We start from the raw sequence: 17,985 nt of genomic DNA, 5'->3' as shown, positions 1-17,985 counted from the left end.
CAGTAGTCCCATCTGCATCCCTAAAATACACTGGTTGATCAGTTAATTATATCTATCAAGCATTCCAAAATAACTGATACTAGAATGTGCAACACTGCTGGCTTCGCATTTGTCTGTATTTGCAGGTGAAGAATGAAAGTTGCTTAGCACCCTGTGCCTTGAAACATTTGAAACAACAAGAGATAATATTTTGCTTTTCCATTAATGCATAAAAATACGTTTGCCACTATATCAAATGACATAGCACTAATTAATTTACAATTTAAAAAATGTTATCAAAACATTGGCTAGCCAATCAGGATTGTAAACACTTTACTTCCCCGCTTTCCCCTCTCCTTTGTCTGTCTGTGTTCTAGACTGGGAAGTCTTCAGGGCTGGGGTTATGCTTTCCTTTATGATTGTGCCATGCTTCACATATTGTGGGCACTTTCTAGAACAAATATTTTATCAATAAAAATGAATACAGTAATAATTACTTATTAATCTTGTTCCATTTACAGAAGACTTACAGTACAATTACCTAAGTGTATCATCAACAGTTACCTTTGTCAATCAAACATGTAATCGTATAAAAGATGATATTTGTTTGACAAGATCTATTTTCCATAAAACCATGTTGTCTGATACTAGCAGGGCTGTCCTTAGCCATAGGCAGAACAGGCAGTCACCTAGGGCATCACTAGGTCTGGGAGCACCGCTCTGCTGGGAGCATGGACAGACAGGAAGCAGTGGAGCATGTAAGAGCAGGGCTGCTGGGTCCTAGAAAGAGCCGAATGCAGCACAGTCTGAGGGAGAGGATTGGCTGCTAGGAAGTCTCTGGGAAGGGGTGGGGGAAGGAGTTCATCTGTGAGTGTTACTCTTTCCGCCCGTCAGGGCTGTCAGGGCTGGGTTGGGTGAGGTGCTGGGGAGCGGGAGGGAGGGGAGGCTGGCTGCCTACCTGCTGAGGAATGACAGTGAAAGTAACTCACTTCACCGCAGGCAGCCAGGACTGGAATGGTCACACATGGCTGGGCTGGGGATAGCCAGATAGCATGTGTGAAAAATCAGGACAGGGGGTTGGGGTAGGATGAGCAGATGTCCCACTTTTATAGGGACAGTCCCAATTTTTGGGTCTTTTTCTTATATAGGCTCCTATTCCCCACCACCTCCCATCCTGATTTTTCATACTTGGTGTCTGGTCACCCTAGGTGGAGGTAATTGGTGCCTATATAAGACAAAGCCTCAAATATCAGGACTGGCCCTATAAAATCAGAACATCTGGATCTGGTCACCCTAGCTGGGGAGCGCGTCTCTCCCCTGGGCTAGCAGCGATCAATCTCATTCGGGGGGAGCTGCACAAGGCAGGATGAGCTGCTGTGGCTTTATGGGTGCCCTGTCCCTGAGATCAGATGCAGTGCTAACTTCACCATGGTCCGTTGGGCTGGCGGTGGTGCCTATTGGTGTATGATCAGACCTGAGGGTTTGTTGCTGCTGTTGCCACTCTGCACCCCAAGATGTGGATTTTGGGGTCCTGCAGTTTTCCACCTATCTCCTCCTCTACTGCAGCTGTTGGACCAGCAGGCTGGGGGGTGAGCCAAGCATGAAAGCAGTGCTGTGGTGCTGATTGTCACTGAGCAAAATTTATTTGCCAAAAATGCTTGCTAACAATCCTGAATTTAATTTCAATTTTTTTAAAATCAATATCTTAGCCAAAAACAGAAAATTAAGTTGTTGACAATTATTTGTGACAGGTTTGGTATGGGGAAGGGAGTGGGTCAGTTTTCATCAGAGAAACAAAATATGTTGACTGACTTTCCTATAGCCCTGTTACTGCTAAATAGAGCCCTCCAACAACTGTAATATGCTCATCTCCTTACTAATGTATAGAGCAGGGGTCAGCAACCTACAGCACACGTGCCAAAGGTGGCACGCTAGCTGATTTTTGATGGCACGCAGCGGCGAGCTGAGCAGCCAAGGAACGCCAGGAGCAGCTAATGACAAAGTGCAAAAACCTAGAGCAGTGGTCCCCAACCTTTCTCATCTGGCAGGCGACAGACGAAGGACTGTGGTGGCAGATGAGCATCAGCTGAAATGCTGCCGAAATTCAGCAGCATTTCGGCAGCGACGCCTCTGGATGACGCTGCCTGTCGGTGGCAAGCGGTGTCATCCAGAGGCGTCGGTGCTGAAATGCCAGCATTTCAGCAGATGCTCGTCCTCTGGCCAGTATGCGGATGCACTGAGAGGCCCCTGAAGGCGCCATGGTGCCTGTGGGCACCACGTTGGGGACCTCTGACCTAGAGAGCCTCCTGAAGCACCGTGATCATTTTGATTTACATAGACTTGAACTGTATGAAGAATTTAGTTGTTGCCACATGCAAAATCGATGATGGACATTGTACAGTTTATTCATACCTGCAAACTTGTTGACATATATCCTAATGTGTACATTGCCACTCGTATTCTACTGACAATTCCTGTAACAGTAGCATCAAGGAACAGAGAGAGTTTCTCAAAAAACTATAAGCTTTTTTCCCAATTTTTCCTAAAAACTCTCTCTGCTCTACAAGGAGTCAGGAACGCGTTGACTAGTTGCTGTTTCTTGCTATCAAACAAGACATCACTTTGTCTTTGTCATACGATGACATTATTACTGATTTTGCAGCCAAAAAGCCACAAAGATTGTTTTTAATTAAAAACTAATCCTTGTTTCAATACCTCTTCATATAAATTTCCAATAAAATGTTGACAAATTAAAAAAATTATATTATTTGCATCATTCTGTCAAATCAGAATTTTTTCTATAGTGCTACTTTTTAGTGCTAGTCCATCAGAATGACAGTGTGCTTAATTAACTTAAACTGGTTTTAATAACATGTATGTGGCAAGTTTTCCAATACTGTAAGCTTATTTTTGTGTTGCTGAGCAAGACGGGCACAGGGGCACCAGTTTAATAATCCCACCTAGGGCACCATAAATCCTAAGGACGGCCGTGGATACTAGTTATACTAACAGCTTTTAATTCTTTACTGATGGTATCCCATATGAGCCTTTCCATCATTTTGGTCAGGACTGATGCCTATCTAACTGGCCTATATGTTCCTGAAACATTCTGTTTACTTTTTTTCCCCAATTTTTGGCATAATATTAGCTGTTCATGAGGAGAAAGCTCGTCCAGCTTCTGCTTGAGCTATATCTGATTCCAAGCTCTAAAGCACTTTTCATCAGCCTGCAATTTATTATAAAAGTGTATATTCTATAATCCTATATACAGTTTATACATGTTATATAAAAACTAAGGGTCCTTTACACCACTTTGGCAGTATGAGAAGTCCTGGTGAAGCAGAGATAAGGGCCATTAGTGTAAATAAGAATTAAACCAATATGTTAGTAAACAAATATAAAAATGCCAAACTATTGCCATGGCGTTTTAAACAATTTATAAACAGAAAATGTAGCAATATTTCAATATCAGTAAGATCCTTTCTCCTGGAAAAGTGAGGTTTTCAGATTTTGGTTAAGATTTTTTATTTTTTTATAATTTTTTTTTTTTTAAGCAAAGCTAAATTGGTTCCAGCATTTCTCAACTAGCACATACCACAGCTCATTAACCAGTCACTTTTTCTACATACTTTGGTCTATCTCTGAGAAACCCCAATATAAAAATAGGCAATACAATGTATATTGCAATATATTCTGTGTGGTAATACCATGGCTACAGAGACTAAGATTTCACAGTCAAAACTGTTCCCCCTCTTCTGAAACTGGCTTCAAAAACAGTTAATTTTTAAGCCCAATTTTGAGATCCTAGCTAGTGTGATGTTAATGAGTTTAGAAGTGGTTGTGTACTTCGTTTTGAGATCAAGCCCATCTAATTTCGAAAGGGAAAATGAAGCAAGAAATTAGGGCTTTGGCCTGTTAGGAGTGCCACACTGCCAGCTGATGCAGTACCAGCCTCAGTAGCTTCAAAATCATCAGAACTCACTTTCATTTACCTGAGGCTCTTGCCACTAACACACCAGTCCCTTGTGAACACTCCAATTATCTCTGAAGGTTGTTTTTTGTTTGTTTGTTTTTAAGAGCAGATGATTAGATATATTACTTTCTGGCCAGTGATTGCTAGAAACTATGCAGGACACATAAAGAGCTAAAGACACACATGTTGTACTTGTAACCCTTCTGTCAGTCAGAGTTGGGAGCAACAAGTGCCAGGTTCAGTATCTAGGGGTTCCTTTTCAACAATACAACACAAAAACCAGCTCGAGCCCAGTGACCTGGGACAATTACACCCCACCACCTGGGCACTTCTAAAAGGTAATGCTTTCCCTCTCGCAAACACAGAGTCTGAGTGTAGCAAAAAAACTTTTCATAAAAGGAGGGAAGTAACTTGGCATTAATTTGGGAAAACACCAGAAACAGGGATCACAAATTAAAACCATGAGCAAAATACCCCCCACCCCCCAAGTAAGTTGGGCAGAGTCCTTTTCCTTCATGTTCTTAAGTCCTGCAACCAAAAGTCCCTTTAACATGCCTGTCCCTTGTCTGCACCCCAACGACAGTTGCTGTCCTTGGTCAGTGCTGACCCAGAGTTCAGAAGTGCATCTGCAGAGTTCACCTCCCTGTGACATTCCACACCTTGGGGGACCTGTAAGCCCCCTATTCCTCATTTTCACATAATCGTGATCTTATATATAAAGCATGCTTTGTAAGGTATCAGGGAAAGGTTATGATCTGCTGAAAGTTATTTCTCTATCCATATATTATATCATTAATGCATATGAAGTTATGAGAATTGTGTACTATGGTTGTCACTAAAACATGCTGTAAGTGGGGGAATCAGCCAGATATTAGCTCCTCTGAGGCAACAGCAAGGAAAGTAAACAACGCCTGGGCGGGACATCAAACAACCCATCAACAGCCATTGTTCAGCAAGGGAGCTGCAATGCAATGACTCACCTGCATGAGGCCACATCAGGGGAATTGCTCAACCTTGCTGGGAGAGACTCAGTAATGCTCACCTGACTCTGAAGGGGTTGGGGGGGGAGGCGGAATCCAAGGGGGAGGAAAGGACATAATAAAAGGGAGAGACTTTTGCTATGCTCTTTCTCTCTCTTCCACCTACATCTACAGACAGCACCACCACCAAGCAACTGAAGTGCTTGTCAAAGGGCAGAGACAGGCTGAAGAGTAGCCAGCTTGTGGTGAGAAGCATCTAAGTTTGTAAGGACACTGAAAGTGTCAAGATGAGCTTAGAATGCATTTTGCTTTTATTTCATTTGACCAAATCTGATTTTTTATGCTTTGACTTATAATCACTTAAAATCTATCTTCATAGCTAATAAAATTGTCTGTTTATTCTACCTGAAGCAGTGTGTTTAGTTTGAAGTGTGTCAGAGGATAACAAGCCTGGGACAACAAGTCTTGGGATAACAAGCCTGGTACATATCAATTTATTTGTTAAATTGATGAACTTATATAAGCTTGCAGCACCCAGCAGGCATAACTGGACACTGCAAAATGGAAGTTCCTAGGGTTGTGTCTGGGACTGGAGATATTGGCTAGTGTCATTTGCTTACAAGTAGCTAGTGTCATTTGCTTACAAGGAGCAGCTTACATGCCAGAGGCTGTGCGTGAACAGCCCAGGAACGGGGGTTCTCACAGCAGAGCAGGGTAAGACTGGTTTCCAGAGTCAAGGACTGGAAAGGCCTAGCAGATCAGTGGTCCAGATAACACCAGAGGGGAACATCACACTCCTACCCTGGGTGGAGTAAGAAGGCACCTTACTCTCTCTGCTGCCTGGGCACTCGCTAGCTGCACTTCCCTGCCAGCTGCCCTGCTGACCAATTGTCAGACCTCCTTGCTAGGCTCCGCTCAGCCAGCCGCCCTGCTGTCCGATTGCCATGCCTCTCTACCAGCTGCCCTCTCTTCAGGACTCTGCTCTGCCATTTGCTGCATCTCTCCACTGGCCACCCTGCCAGTTGCTAGTCAAGATATCTTCAGATCCCATCACTTAATACAGCTCTCAGTGAAGAAGCCTCATTGCTGGTGCACACTGGTCAGTCTCTTGAATCAGAAACACTGTCCCAAAGCAGGTCTAATACTAAGACCTAGATATCAGTGATTTCAGCATGTAACAAGACTCCCAACTGAGTCTAAATTAATTTTTTTATTACACAATGGCAATAGAAAGGGTCAAATGGTGTCTGAGAATCTTCAACAGAGCCCACACCACTAGGTACACGTACCTATCCCCACTCTCTTTCAGCTCACTGGGCTTTGGAACCCATGTCCCCTGCCAAGTGAGTGAAGTTTAGGTGAGGGTGAGTCCCTCCATAGGGACATGCCAAGTACAATTCTGCTGCCCTCGATTCACACAACAAGGATAACAACCCTTTATTACTCCCACCCCAATAACAAGAAGCCTGGGGATCCAACACCAGGCAAAAGTGATCATTTGGGCAAGCAATCCCACCCTGCTGAGCACCTACGCAGGGTAGGTGTGCCCATGTAAATGAGATCAGCTCCTGAAGTCCTCTTGCACAGCTCATCGCTCGATGTCAGCAGAGAGCTCATTCAGACTCTGCTTACATCCTCAAAGAAACATTTTTTTCTTCCTTGGATTTGTACATATCCATTATCAGTCAAAATAATGTAGCACAGGAAAAAATGCAGTGTGGATACAAACATGAAAAAGAGAACAATTCATTACAGTTTGATGGTAGTTTTACTTTCAACTGTCACTTAAAATGAAAAGTCCTCTTTTCTCACACAGCAAAGGGATCAGGCTACTGATTTGAAATCTTTGGATATGTGCTCCTTATTATTGTTTTTAGGTAGTAGTGTTCTTTAACTCAGCCCTGTTATGCAGGTTGTACATTTATGGGTTAGCTTACATTTATTTTCCAGCTTCATTTGTCCAGCAAAGGCTCTTTTTGAGGGTGTGTTGGGGGGGGGGAGTACATTCCGTTTTGTTTTGTTTTATTTTAAGGCATTTATTTAATGCACTTTATTTTAATGCACTTTAATGCACTTCTTTTCTATGCCAATAGCTTTTGTTCCAAAAAAATTGTCAAAACACCAAATTTTGGGGATGCTGGAAATCCATCTCCTTTCAAAATTTCAGTGCTTGAGCCATATACGATAACTAATGACGGATGAATTAAAAAAAGGTTCTGTCTATCTAGCACAATCAGCACTGTGAGATTGGGTTCAGAAGCTTATCAAAAATGTTTCTGAACTGGAGACGGGCCCAAGTTCCAAAATTCAGATGTACATTCAAATGCGATGCAGTATGGGTGTTTTAAGACATGGGGTTCTGGTTTGTCTCACAGCAGAGATAGAATCCAGACATGCAATTCTGATCTAGGCCAACACTCATCCCCAACATTCAGGATGTGTTTGGAGCTGGGATCTTGTCTTGGGCCCATTTCTATTTTGATTTAGCCAAATTGATAAGATCTGGAAAAAAGGGATCGAAACTGAACAAGAAGAGTTGGCTCTAACGATATTTTGTATCTTCTCGTCTCAGACAGAACAAAAGCAGAGTCAGGAGAAAACAACAACAAATAGAGGGAGAAAAGGATTAATCAAATATTTGAGGACTTTCAAAAAGGTTCCAAAAATGGAGAAAGATTCAGGAGAGGTAGATAGATTATTTTTTATTGAAATCATTCCTGCAAAAGATCCCACAAGATGTATATTCCTCCTTCTGATATTAAATTGGGCCACTGCCCCGTAAATAAAAAGTCCAATGTGGAGATTTGTTACGTGTCAAACTGCTTAGTGATTACTTTATAGCCAGCTCCACACATTATTCATTGTTTTTCAAACTATATTACATGTATATTATTCTCTCTCACACACACATAAGCGCGTGCAAACACACGCGTGCACACACACATTATAAAAAAAATGTACAAAACATGACCTGGTTAAGACAGTTTCATTAATAATGTAGCATCGGGGTATCCAAATAAAGTAGGTGACACTGCACAGTGTAAGATCCCCAACTCCTTCAATCTAGCCAGAGCCCTCAATTAAAATAAAAATGCCTGATCCCCTTGAGCTGGAGCCAGGCAGGACCACCAAAAACATGTTTAAACTTTCACTTTCAATTTCTCCTAGCCTCTTTCAAACCACCAAGGGCAACCCAGCAAGTTGAGAACAAGAGACTTATTCTGCAAAACATGTTGTTCACAAAATACTTTAGAAAGGTGATATAAATCCTGCATCGTTCTCTCCATAGTTCAGCTGGTGAAACTAAAGTACAGGAAAGTTAGGGGATCTTTTTCCCCCAACGTCTCCAAGTAAAACACTGATCTGGGAATAAAACACAGGTCTCTTGACTCAAGTGCCCTAAGCACTGGACAACATTCCCACCCAATATCAAGCCATCTTTCACTTTTTTGCAGGAGGGAGAAGAATTAAAAAAATTGTTTCTTTTTCCTTCTGAATATATTCTGGCATTTCCTCTGCAGTGGACTTCAAGAGACCAACTCCACAGCTATATTTTTTCATAGAAGAAGTTCTGCTCCAAACCCTAGCTTATTTTTCTTGTAAGCCCTCCAGAATTTAAAGGCTTTTCATTTCTCTCTCCCTTTTGAAAAGTCATTTCTAGTCTATTCCAATTCCAACCTAGGGTCTTATTTTAGATTTCCTGGACATTTTGTTATTCCAACTGCCAGGGCATGTAAACCAACATTCTTCTTCCCCAGATGGAGATGAAAACAAAGAGAAAGCTGATTCCTGGCTGAGCAAGAGAAAAGAAGCAAAGAACTTTTTCATTGTTCACATCAAAGAAGCCAGGAGGTTCCTGAATTTCATGATCACCACATACCACCCTAGGCTCTATGTATTTACTTGCTTAATCTGCTTGTGGATTTGGAGAAATGTTTAGACTGAACAAATCCTAACCAGAGTACTGGTATCCATAGTAACAGTCCTCAGAGTAACAGGAAGATATAGAATACTAATATCTCTAGCACTCAAGGAAGGGTAACATAACACTTGGTACATTCATTTACTTGAGTTCCACTTTACCAGCATTCAATGGAAAATATACTTAGGCAGGGATTGGCAAGAAAGCTTGATTAAAGAGGGAACCAACCAAACACTGAATGCAAGTTTTTGGAGAGTCAGAAAATTGTGGCTCACTTATTTGTTGTGTTATTCTCTGAAATTCTGATCCAGCTGGTACTGTCAGCAGATGTGGAAATAACACGAGAAGGACTTTCCTTAGAGTATACCCAGCCCAACCTAAATCTCTGAAATGCTGGAAGTCTTGAGGGAGATCGTCCCTGCATACAGAGGGTTTGGAGCCCCAGCCTTGTCTCTTGCCCATCTCTAAAGGAGTAGGAATAGAGTACTCCTGTGCTTCCTCTAGCACAGGGACTGGAATTTTGCCTGGCTCATCCACAGGGCGCTAAAGCTTTTCTGCCCTCCGCATTCCCACTTCACGCTCACAAAAGGCCATGCAAAAGCTGGCCCTGAAATGGCAGGAATCCCATTTCCCTAAAATAGGAAACTGACTCATGGAAACATAGACTTGCCTGAGGTTCACACAGGAGAGTTGTGATGGAGATACAAATGGAACCCTGGCTTCCTGGCCCCCATTCTGTGCACCACAAGAGTATCTTGGTCTAGGTTTTTCATTCTATCAGGCCAAAAACACCAACACAGCAGCTTTACTGTACATTGACACTTCTGATTCTACTGCCAAATGGAACTCCAAAAGGCCCAGGCAGTGCAAGGATACAAAAAAAAAAAATGAGGAAAAACATTAACCGATCTTTTTTGAACCTTAAACCTTAAAAAGAACTTAGGTACACATATTCAGAGTATTTTTAGTTTGTCCAGAGCAGTTATTTATTTCCCTAGTTATTTTCACTGGAGGATCAAGAGAGAAAATTAATGGTTTAAAATTGACACAGTTGATTAAATAATTATTCAAGATTTATTTTAACAATTAATATATGTGATGAGGGAAACTATGACAATATTTTTATGAAAAAATGGATTTGCATATACTACAAATGTGATATAAGTAAACATTTTCTGATGTGAGAAAGTCCTTATTTAAAACAAAATTCCTGATGGACATAGAGTTGCCAACTTTCTGATTGCAGAAAACCAAACACCCTTGCCATGCCCATGCCACACCTCTTCCCTGAGGCCCCACCCACCATTCCCTCCATCCCCCCTCCCTCTGTTGCTCGCTCTCACCCACCGTCGCTCACTCGCTCATTTTCAGCAGGCTGAGGGCTCCAGCTGGGGGTGTGGGTTCGGGGTTGGGGTGTGGGAGGGAGGGAGGACACTGGCTGGGGGCGCAGGCTCTGGGTTGGGGATGAGAGAGTTGGGGGGCTGGGGTTCAGAAGTGTGTGCGAGCTCTGGGAGAGGGCTCAGAGCTGGGGCAGGGGATTAGGGTGCAGGAGGGGGTTCAGGGTGCAGGCTCTGAGCAGCGCATGGCTCAGGTGGCTCCCAGAAGTGGCCAGTAAGTCCCTGCAGTCCATAGGTGCAGGGGCAGCCGGGGGTTCTGCATGTTGTCCGCACCTGCAGGATCCACCTCCACATCTTCCATTGTCCGCAGTTCCTGGCCAATGGGAGCTGCAGAGCCAGCGCTTGGGGTGGGGTCAGGGTGTGGAGCCTCCCTGCCTCCCACTCCCCCATGCCCAGGGAGCACAGGGACATGCCAGCCACTTCTGGTAGCCACACAGAGCCAGGGCAGGCAGGGAGCCTGCCTTAGCCCCGCTGTGCTGCTGACCGGACTTTTAACGGCCCAGTCAGCTGTGCTGACTGGAGCTGCCAGGGTCCCATTTCGACTGGGTGTTCACATAAAAAACAGGATGCTTGGAAACCCTAAGAAAGAAATGAATCTCACTCTTAAGGCCTTAACTAGACCAAAGGGCTTGATTTCTGCAAGAGTTGCTCTCATCAGTAATAGTAACACAAGTAATCCTGTTGTGTAAATAAGACAATTCATGCACATATTGCTCTGTGTCTAAGTATTGAAGAACTTAAAATAAGGGTGGAAATGCTTCCAAAAAGGGTTTTCAAGGCAGTCCTAAAAGTTCCTTGCTCTCTCTCCAGCTTGGTAGGTGACTATTAATTAGGAGTTGGGAAGTACATTAATATCACCAACTGAAGGCTATTTTCATAATAGTCTCAGAAGGTTAGAGACAAAAACAGGAAATGCAGGAATGGAATATGAGAAATGAATACCACTCTCTCTCCAACCTGCTTTTGCCATTTGCTATACTTAACTAGCAGTGACACATCCTTTTATAGAGACATCATTCAGGAGGTTACAAACAACAGAAAGTTATCCGGACTCACGTTTCCTTAAGGAAGTCCATAAATCATAGCTTTAAAATAATATGGGAACAGTGGAGCACCTTCTGGCAAGCGACTACTGTGTGCACAACATCCACTATAGTTATTTTCTAAAACTAGTTGAGCTTAGTTGTATTTGTCTAACCTGGAAGTGACCTTTCAGATGTGGATATCATTTGAGGCAGAACAGGACAAAGATGTGCATTATTGCAACCTCTCCCTCCCTTAATATAACCTAACAACTGGGAATCACTGGAAACAAGATCTTTAAATTTTTCATCTCATGAGCATTAAGCCTTTGAAGATACTGCAATTTCTAAACACTTACATACACTGTCCTAGTACACAGAGATCTACCTAAAGCTGGTCCAACATTCATTGAAATCAGTCAAAGGGCTCCCACTGGACACAGAATGGGGCCCTTGGTGGGCTGCTCCTGTGTCTTTCAGGCAAAAGGAGATGTGATGGCAGCTTTTGAATTCTAATACCACAGAGGAGCTCTGTAATGGGGTGATAACTCACCCTGCTGGTAGTCCATGGAATTAGCTCTCCAGCGTGTGCAGCACCCTCTGCAGACCTGAGTCTCGCCTGTCGCTGGCCCCATGTCCCTCCCAGATCCCGGTGCCCCTTTCCCTTGGGTGCTGCCCCCTGGCAGTACCCCATAGTTTCTCTGGGTCTCCCCTCCCAGGGAAATCCCCAACTCCCTATCCCCACCTCTCCGCAGTCTTGGGCTACTGCCAGTCACCATCTAGCCCCTGTTCACTGGGGTGGACTGCAGTGTAAAAGCCACTCATCATAGGCAAGGGGGCGGGGTTGGACCTGCTGCCTTTGCCTACCCTGGGCTGCTCCTCTGCAACCCCAGTACCTTTCCAGCCTTTATCAAGGCCTGCAGCCTAGAGCTCCCCAGCTCCTCTAGCCTTTCCGCAGTTCTGTTTCACTCAGGTACCCTGCTCAGCTCCCAGCAACCAGGCCCTCCTCTGTCAGCAAGCTAGAGAGAGACTCTTGAACTCTGGCTAGCAGGACTTTTATAGGGCCAGCTGCGGCCTGATTGGGGCATGGCCCCAGCTGAGGCTGTTTCCCCAATCAGCCTAGGTTCCCTACCACAGACCTTTCCCAGGGCTGTTTTCAGCCCATCAGGCCAGGAGCAGAGTTACTGCCTCACTACAAGCTGTAAGAGAAAATATTAGCTAGAAGCAACAATGGGGATTGAGAGTGGAACTCGCTGGGAATTAGCCATTGAAAAGCTTTTTCCAACACATCTCTTGCCAGCTGGGTGTGAACCTGCACTCTCTGCTTGTGGCGCCCCTTGCTGGCTGTTGCCCTTGTCAGTGTGACTTCAATGGCTCAGCCCTCCAATTAAATCACACTCAGTCTAAACACATGAAGGAACCTCTTCCAGGGTATCAAAAGTCCAATAGGGCCTATCACTGTGCTCTTGTTGGAATCTGCAGCCCTGTCCCTGGGCTTAATTCTCAGCCTCCTCTGGGCTAGCTTTACATCTGTCCCAGCCCTGCTTAGAGTACTGCCCCCAGGGCTTTCTCCCTGGAGACTCTGTCCTCAGAAGTTCTCTGGTGTCCCTTTATGTCCCACCTTTCACTTTGGCCTCTAAACAAGTCTTATCGCCTCGTCAGGGCTTAGGCCACTTCCCCAGTGGCTGGCGGGGGGACCCAGGCCCATTCACTACTCCAGGTCCCAACCCGGAGACCCTATAAGTACCAGCCACATGCTGCTTTCTTTAATAGTTGTTGCTGCTACTGCATTTCCTGGGCTGTTTCCCACTCCATTCCATCACCTTCTTGCATTCTCTATCTGAGCAGGGTCTCTCCCAGACCTCCTTGCCTGGACAATTTCTCAGTCACTACCTTGATTTCTCAGGGTCTTCTCTCAGGCCTCTTTGCCTACAGAGTTTGCAACAGTCTCTGCCCCCTTTCGGTCAGGGTTCTCTCTCCCAGGCCTCTATGCCTGGAGATATTCACAGTCCTATCCCTGCTCAAGCAAGGTTGCTTCCCAGTCTCTTCACCTGTGGAGTTCACAGCCTTCCTCTCCTCCTTCACCCTTCTGGTCCTAGCCAGCAACTGCCCTGATCAGGCCCTGCAGCTCCTTTTAACTCAGCCTGCTGGGCTCTGATTGGTTGTTTCTCTGCAGGCTTTCTAGGCTGTCCTGGAAAAACTACCTTCACTGCTCCTTTTCTCGGACAGAGTGTGGTAGGCCTCCAGCAGAGGGTCATCAAAGGGCCTGATACATCTCATCACAGTGTCCCATGACAGTGGTATATAATGGGAGATGTAATCCAACCTGGGAGTCCAGTCCATAAAAGAGAATGGGGACATAAGACATCTGAATTTCAACTGTCATGAGGCACCACAGCAGCTCAGGCAGACACAGTTCAGTGTCACACCAAGCCAAAATTAAATGTTTCAGTACAGATCAAAAATGTCAAAGCAAAATATTTCATCATTTCCAAACTGAAATTTTTCAGAAATTATTGTTCTGCAACATTTTTTAAAACTTCTAGTTTTTAATCACAATTCAAGAGGAAAACACACGTTGAAATATCAGAAATTTCTACAGAAATCCAGTTTTCAACTAACTCTAATTGTTAGAAAGCTCTGAAAGATGCCCATATTCCAGTGGCAGGAGAAGGACCTTAGCCCTGAAAGATTAAGGTTTCTGGAAAATTCCCAGACAGCTGGGAAGAGTAAGGGTTAGAAGAAGACATGGGTCTCTTGCAGCATTCAGAGAGGCTAATTAGTAGTTCATAGGCCTGTAATTTTAGTGGTGTTTATGTTAATAATGAAAATGCCATATATATTAACGTTCCTTATAATAAAAAAACTCCCACATGAACTTTATAGATATGATTCTCTAGATTTGTGCTTCCTTCCTCCATTCTTACATTAAATATTTACCTGTATTTGAAAAGTGGGCTTGGCAAATACAACCATCAGCCCACCAGGACCTCCTGCAAACACTAGCAAGGGTAGATGCACACTGTAAATCAACGCACTCAACTCTGCTCTACTTTATAACTACTGAGCTGCTTAGTGAAATCTATCTTCTCTTAGACTTTCTTTGCTGACAATTTCAATAAGGAATACCAATTAATTAAAAAGATACTTTTTTTTAAAACACTGTATAGAAGAATATTGGGGACTTAGTCCATTGTTTTGAAGCTGGAAGGTCCTAATTATATTCTGCACAGTAAAAAAACAAGTGAAGTTCTAGCCAGTACCCAAAGCACAATGAACTTGACACAGAGCAGTTCAATGTACTGGCTTTCATGAGACTGTAATAGCTCCCGTAGCATCAGGGTGCATCTTAGTCTCTATCCAAGATGACATATTAATCCTGAGTTTCTCCTTCGCATTAATTAAAGAAATGTTAACCCCTGACCTGCGTGTAGGAGGGCCTCTTCATCAACAGTCAAATCTGTTACAAAGGCTTTTGTATCACTGGTGGAGGATCAATAACAAGCTCAGACTGAATTATGGTAGATGGTCAGGTAGGAAAAAGGTTAACATTTTCCCCGTTTGTTCTTCTCCCCTCAACGTTCAAATAGTTAATGGTCTCCTTCAAACTCACCACCCACTTATATTTGATGATGCTCACTAATGAAGGAACTTTTTGCAGAGCAGTAGCTAGCAAACTGTTTTGAATATCAATGCCATGGGTTGCTGAAGAGAAAGCAACAAGTGACTACACAACCCATGTGACTTTTCCTTTTTTTCCCCTTCCTATCAGAGCTCCTAAGCACATCAAGGTTAAATATTAAGCACTCAAATGATGCAATAGGCTTGACAGAGTGATCTTTTTAAATAAGGAGTACAAAAAAATTAAAATTAATTTCACGCTGACAAAGGATGTCGGACTGACAACCCTGCACAACAAAGTAATTCACAGAATGGATAGCATAGGTGGCATCAGATCAACCTTTCACTATTCTGACCTGCTGAGGTGCCTGAAACCTAGAGGATCACTTCTTTAGGTTAAAATGAGAGGCTCTGTATCCACAACTCATGCAGCTCGTGACTTCTCTGTTCAGACTACCAAAGTGCAATTTCTCAACTTTGCGATGTGGATGACTCTATATCAGATGTAAAAGTGAATAACTAGAGCAGTTTCAAGACACGGGGGGAAAAAAAACATTCCTTTTTAATACAGATGCGAAGGTGTTTGATGATGGTATTTTTTACTTAGATGCAGGGGCAGCTCCAGGCACCAGTATGCCAAGTGTGTGCCTTGGGCAGCAAGCCGCAGGGTTGGCTCTGCTGGTCGCCGCGAGGGCGGTAGGCAGGTTACCTTCGGCGGCATGCCTGTGGAGGGTCTGCTGGTCCCTCGACTTCGGCGGACCTCCCGCAGGCTGCTGCCAAATCCGCAGGACCGGGGACCTCCTGCAGGCAAGCTGCCAAAGACAGCCTGCCTGCTGTGCTTGGGGCGGCAAAATACCTAGAGCCATCCCTGCTTAGGTGGCTGATGTTGATCGATCCTTTCAATGAGTGTGTTGCTATCTAGTTTAATGTGCTGAAAGGAGAGATAATGCTGTACAGTCAGCTTCTGGAATAAAGAGATTCAACTGTCTATTCATGTAGGAGCATCTCCTTAACACATGCCTAGAAGAGGGACCATCAGCAGTGGCCATAGAAGTCTTTCTTCTTAGCCAGAAGGGATGTGTTGGACAAGAGCCATCAGCAACAAGTGAATTCTCTGTAGCTACCTCTTCCCTATAAGCAGTTTGCTGGATGAATTCTCTGAGACCAGCCAAGTGGAAACATAAGATGTCTGTTTAGTTTAAAATCCATTCTGCTCTGTTAATCCAGATATCAGTCTAAAGATATCTGGTGTTTAATTAGGTTTTTTTCTTCCTTAGTAGTAAACCTCAAGAAAATGAAAGTTCTGAATAATTAGAGAGGCATAACAATATGTAAACAAAACTTGGGGAGAGATTAAATTAACCTCATAAAATGTTGTTCCTATTCCCACAGCCCTGTGTGCAGGGGGTGGGGGGAGAAGATCAGACTATTAGTTTTTGATCATCTTCCAATTTTCTTTTCCCCAAGCATGTGGCAGTGGAATACAGGAACATGACACATACTTGCAAACAGCTTTCTCCAGCAGCTGTGTTACTTTGCTTGTATTCACAGGGGCCTGTTCAACTACAGTATGCCTAAGAATGACAAAGCTGGTAACTAGAGAACATGGCTAAGACACATATGGTGGGCCCCTGACACAGTTAAGGCTTTTTCTTCTTTGTTCTAACTGGTATTTTCATTGAAATGAACGGAGAGAGAGAATTATATTTTACACCTTAAAGATCTCTAAGGAGAAATGTTACACTGAGATCCAAAGGCTATGAGAAGAAACCATAATTCCAGTTGTGGAGTTGAAAGGGACCTAAACGCCCCTTTTGGGAGTATAAGAACATGCTAAAGAAAGAGATATTTCACAACACTATTCAATCCTCCCACATAAATTTTCAAAACGAAGAGTTACCAGTGGGTGCAGTGGCTATATTACATATAAGGAAAAGATAGTGTTCACCTAAACACTGTAAAGAACATTTGGGGTTCAACTATGAAATCTTTCCAGTGTGTATATCATAGATAAAGTAACAGATGATGACACCAGTAGAAGCAAATAGACCAGGGATCGGCAACCTTTCAGAAGTGGTGTGCCGAATCTTCATTTATTCACTTTAATTTAAGGTTTTGCGTGCCAGTAATACATTTTAACATTTTTAGAAGGTCTCTTTCTATAAGTCTATAATATAGAACTAAACTATTGTTGTATGTAAAGTAAAAAAGGCTTTAAAAATGTTTAAGAAGCTTCATTTAAAATTAAATTAAAATGTAGAGCCCTGCAGGCGGGTGGCCAGGACCCAGGCAGTGTGAGTGCCACTGAAAGTTAGCTCGCGTGCCGCCTTCGGCACCCATGCCATAGGTTGCCTACCCCAGAAATAAACAATATTGCATAAAATGAGTGGGGAAAAGGGAATACTGTCCAGGATCTCAAGAGAAATAAGACAGCCAATATCTTTGTGATGAGACGAGGATATGTGTGAAGCATCTCTTGCCTAACTTGGATGTGACTTTTTACAGAAACTGCTGCTGTGTATAATGTCTGATGGTGCTGCACAACCTGTAGCTGTTCTGGTGTTTGCGTGCTGTGATGGACTCAGACCAGAAGGCTATAAAAGAGTAGTGGAAGGCAAATATATCAGCCTCAGCATGAGCAGGTCCCTGTTCCCTGGGTAGCTAAACAAAGGCTACTCCAGGACAATCAAGACAACTGACGCCAATTAATCAGTGAAGGTAGTTAGGCTAATGCAGGCACCTGACTCCAATTAACTGAAAAGAGGTCAGTTAAGACTGTTAGGGTAATGGAGACAGCTGGAACTAATCAAGGTCCCACTCATAGTGCTTAAAAGCTCTCCTTCCAGTGCCCTCAAGAAAGCCCAGGTGGAAGGGGCTGGAGGAGAGGAAGTTTTGCTGAATCCTCAGGTAAGGGTGCAGCTAGGAAAAGGGGACCATGGGGAAGTGGCCCAGGGAATCAAAGCAGTACCAGTGATGAAGAGGAAGCCGCTAACAGCTGCTGCTGCTGCTATTAGGGTCCCTGGGCTGGAACCTGGAATAGAGACTTGGCCTGGGTTCCTCCCACCCCCTTGCTCTACCACAACCTCCTGAG

The sequence above is a fragment of the Chelonoidis abingdonii genome, chromosome 4 (genome assembly GCF_003597395.2).
Source record: "Chelonoidis abingdonii isolate Lonesome George chromosome 4, CheloAbing_2.0, whole genome shotgun sequence".
Lineage (NCBI taxonomy): Eukaryota > Metazoa > Chordata > Testudines > Testudinidae > Chelonoidis > Chelonoidis abingdonii.
Note: the sequence above shows the minus strand (reverse complement) of the source record.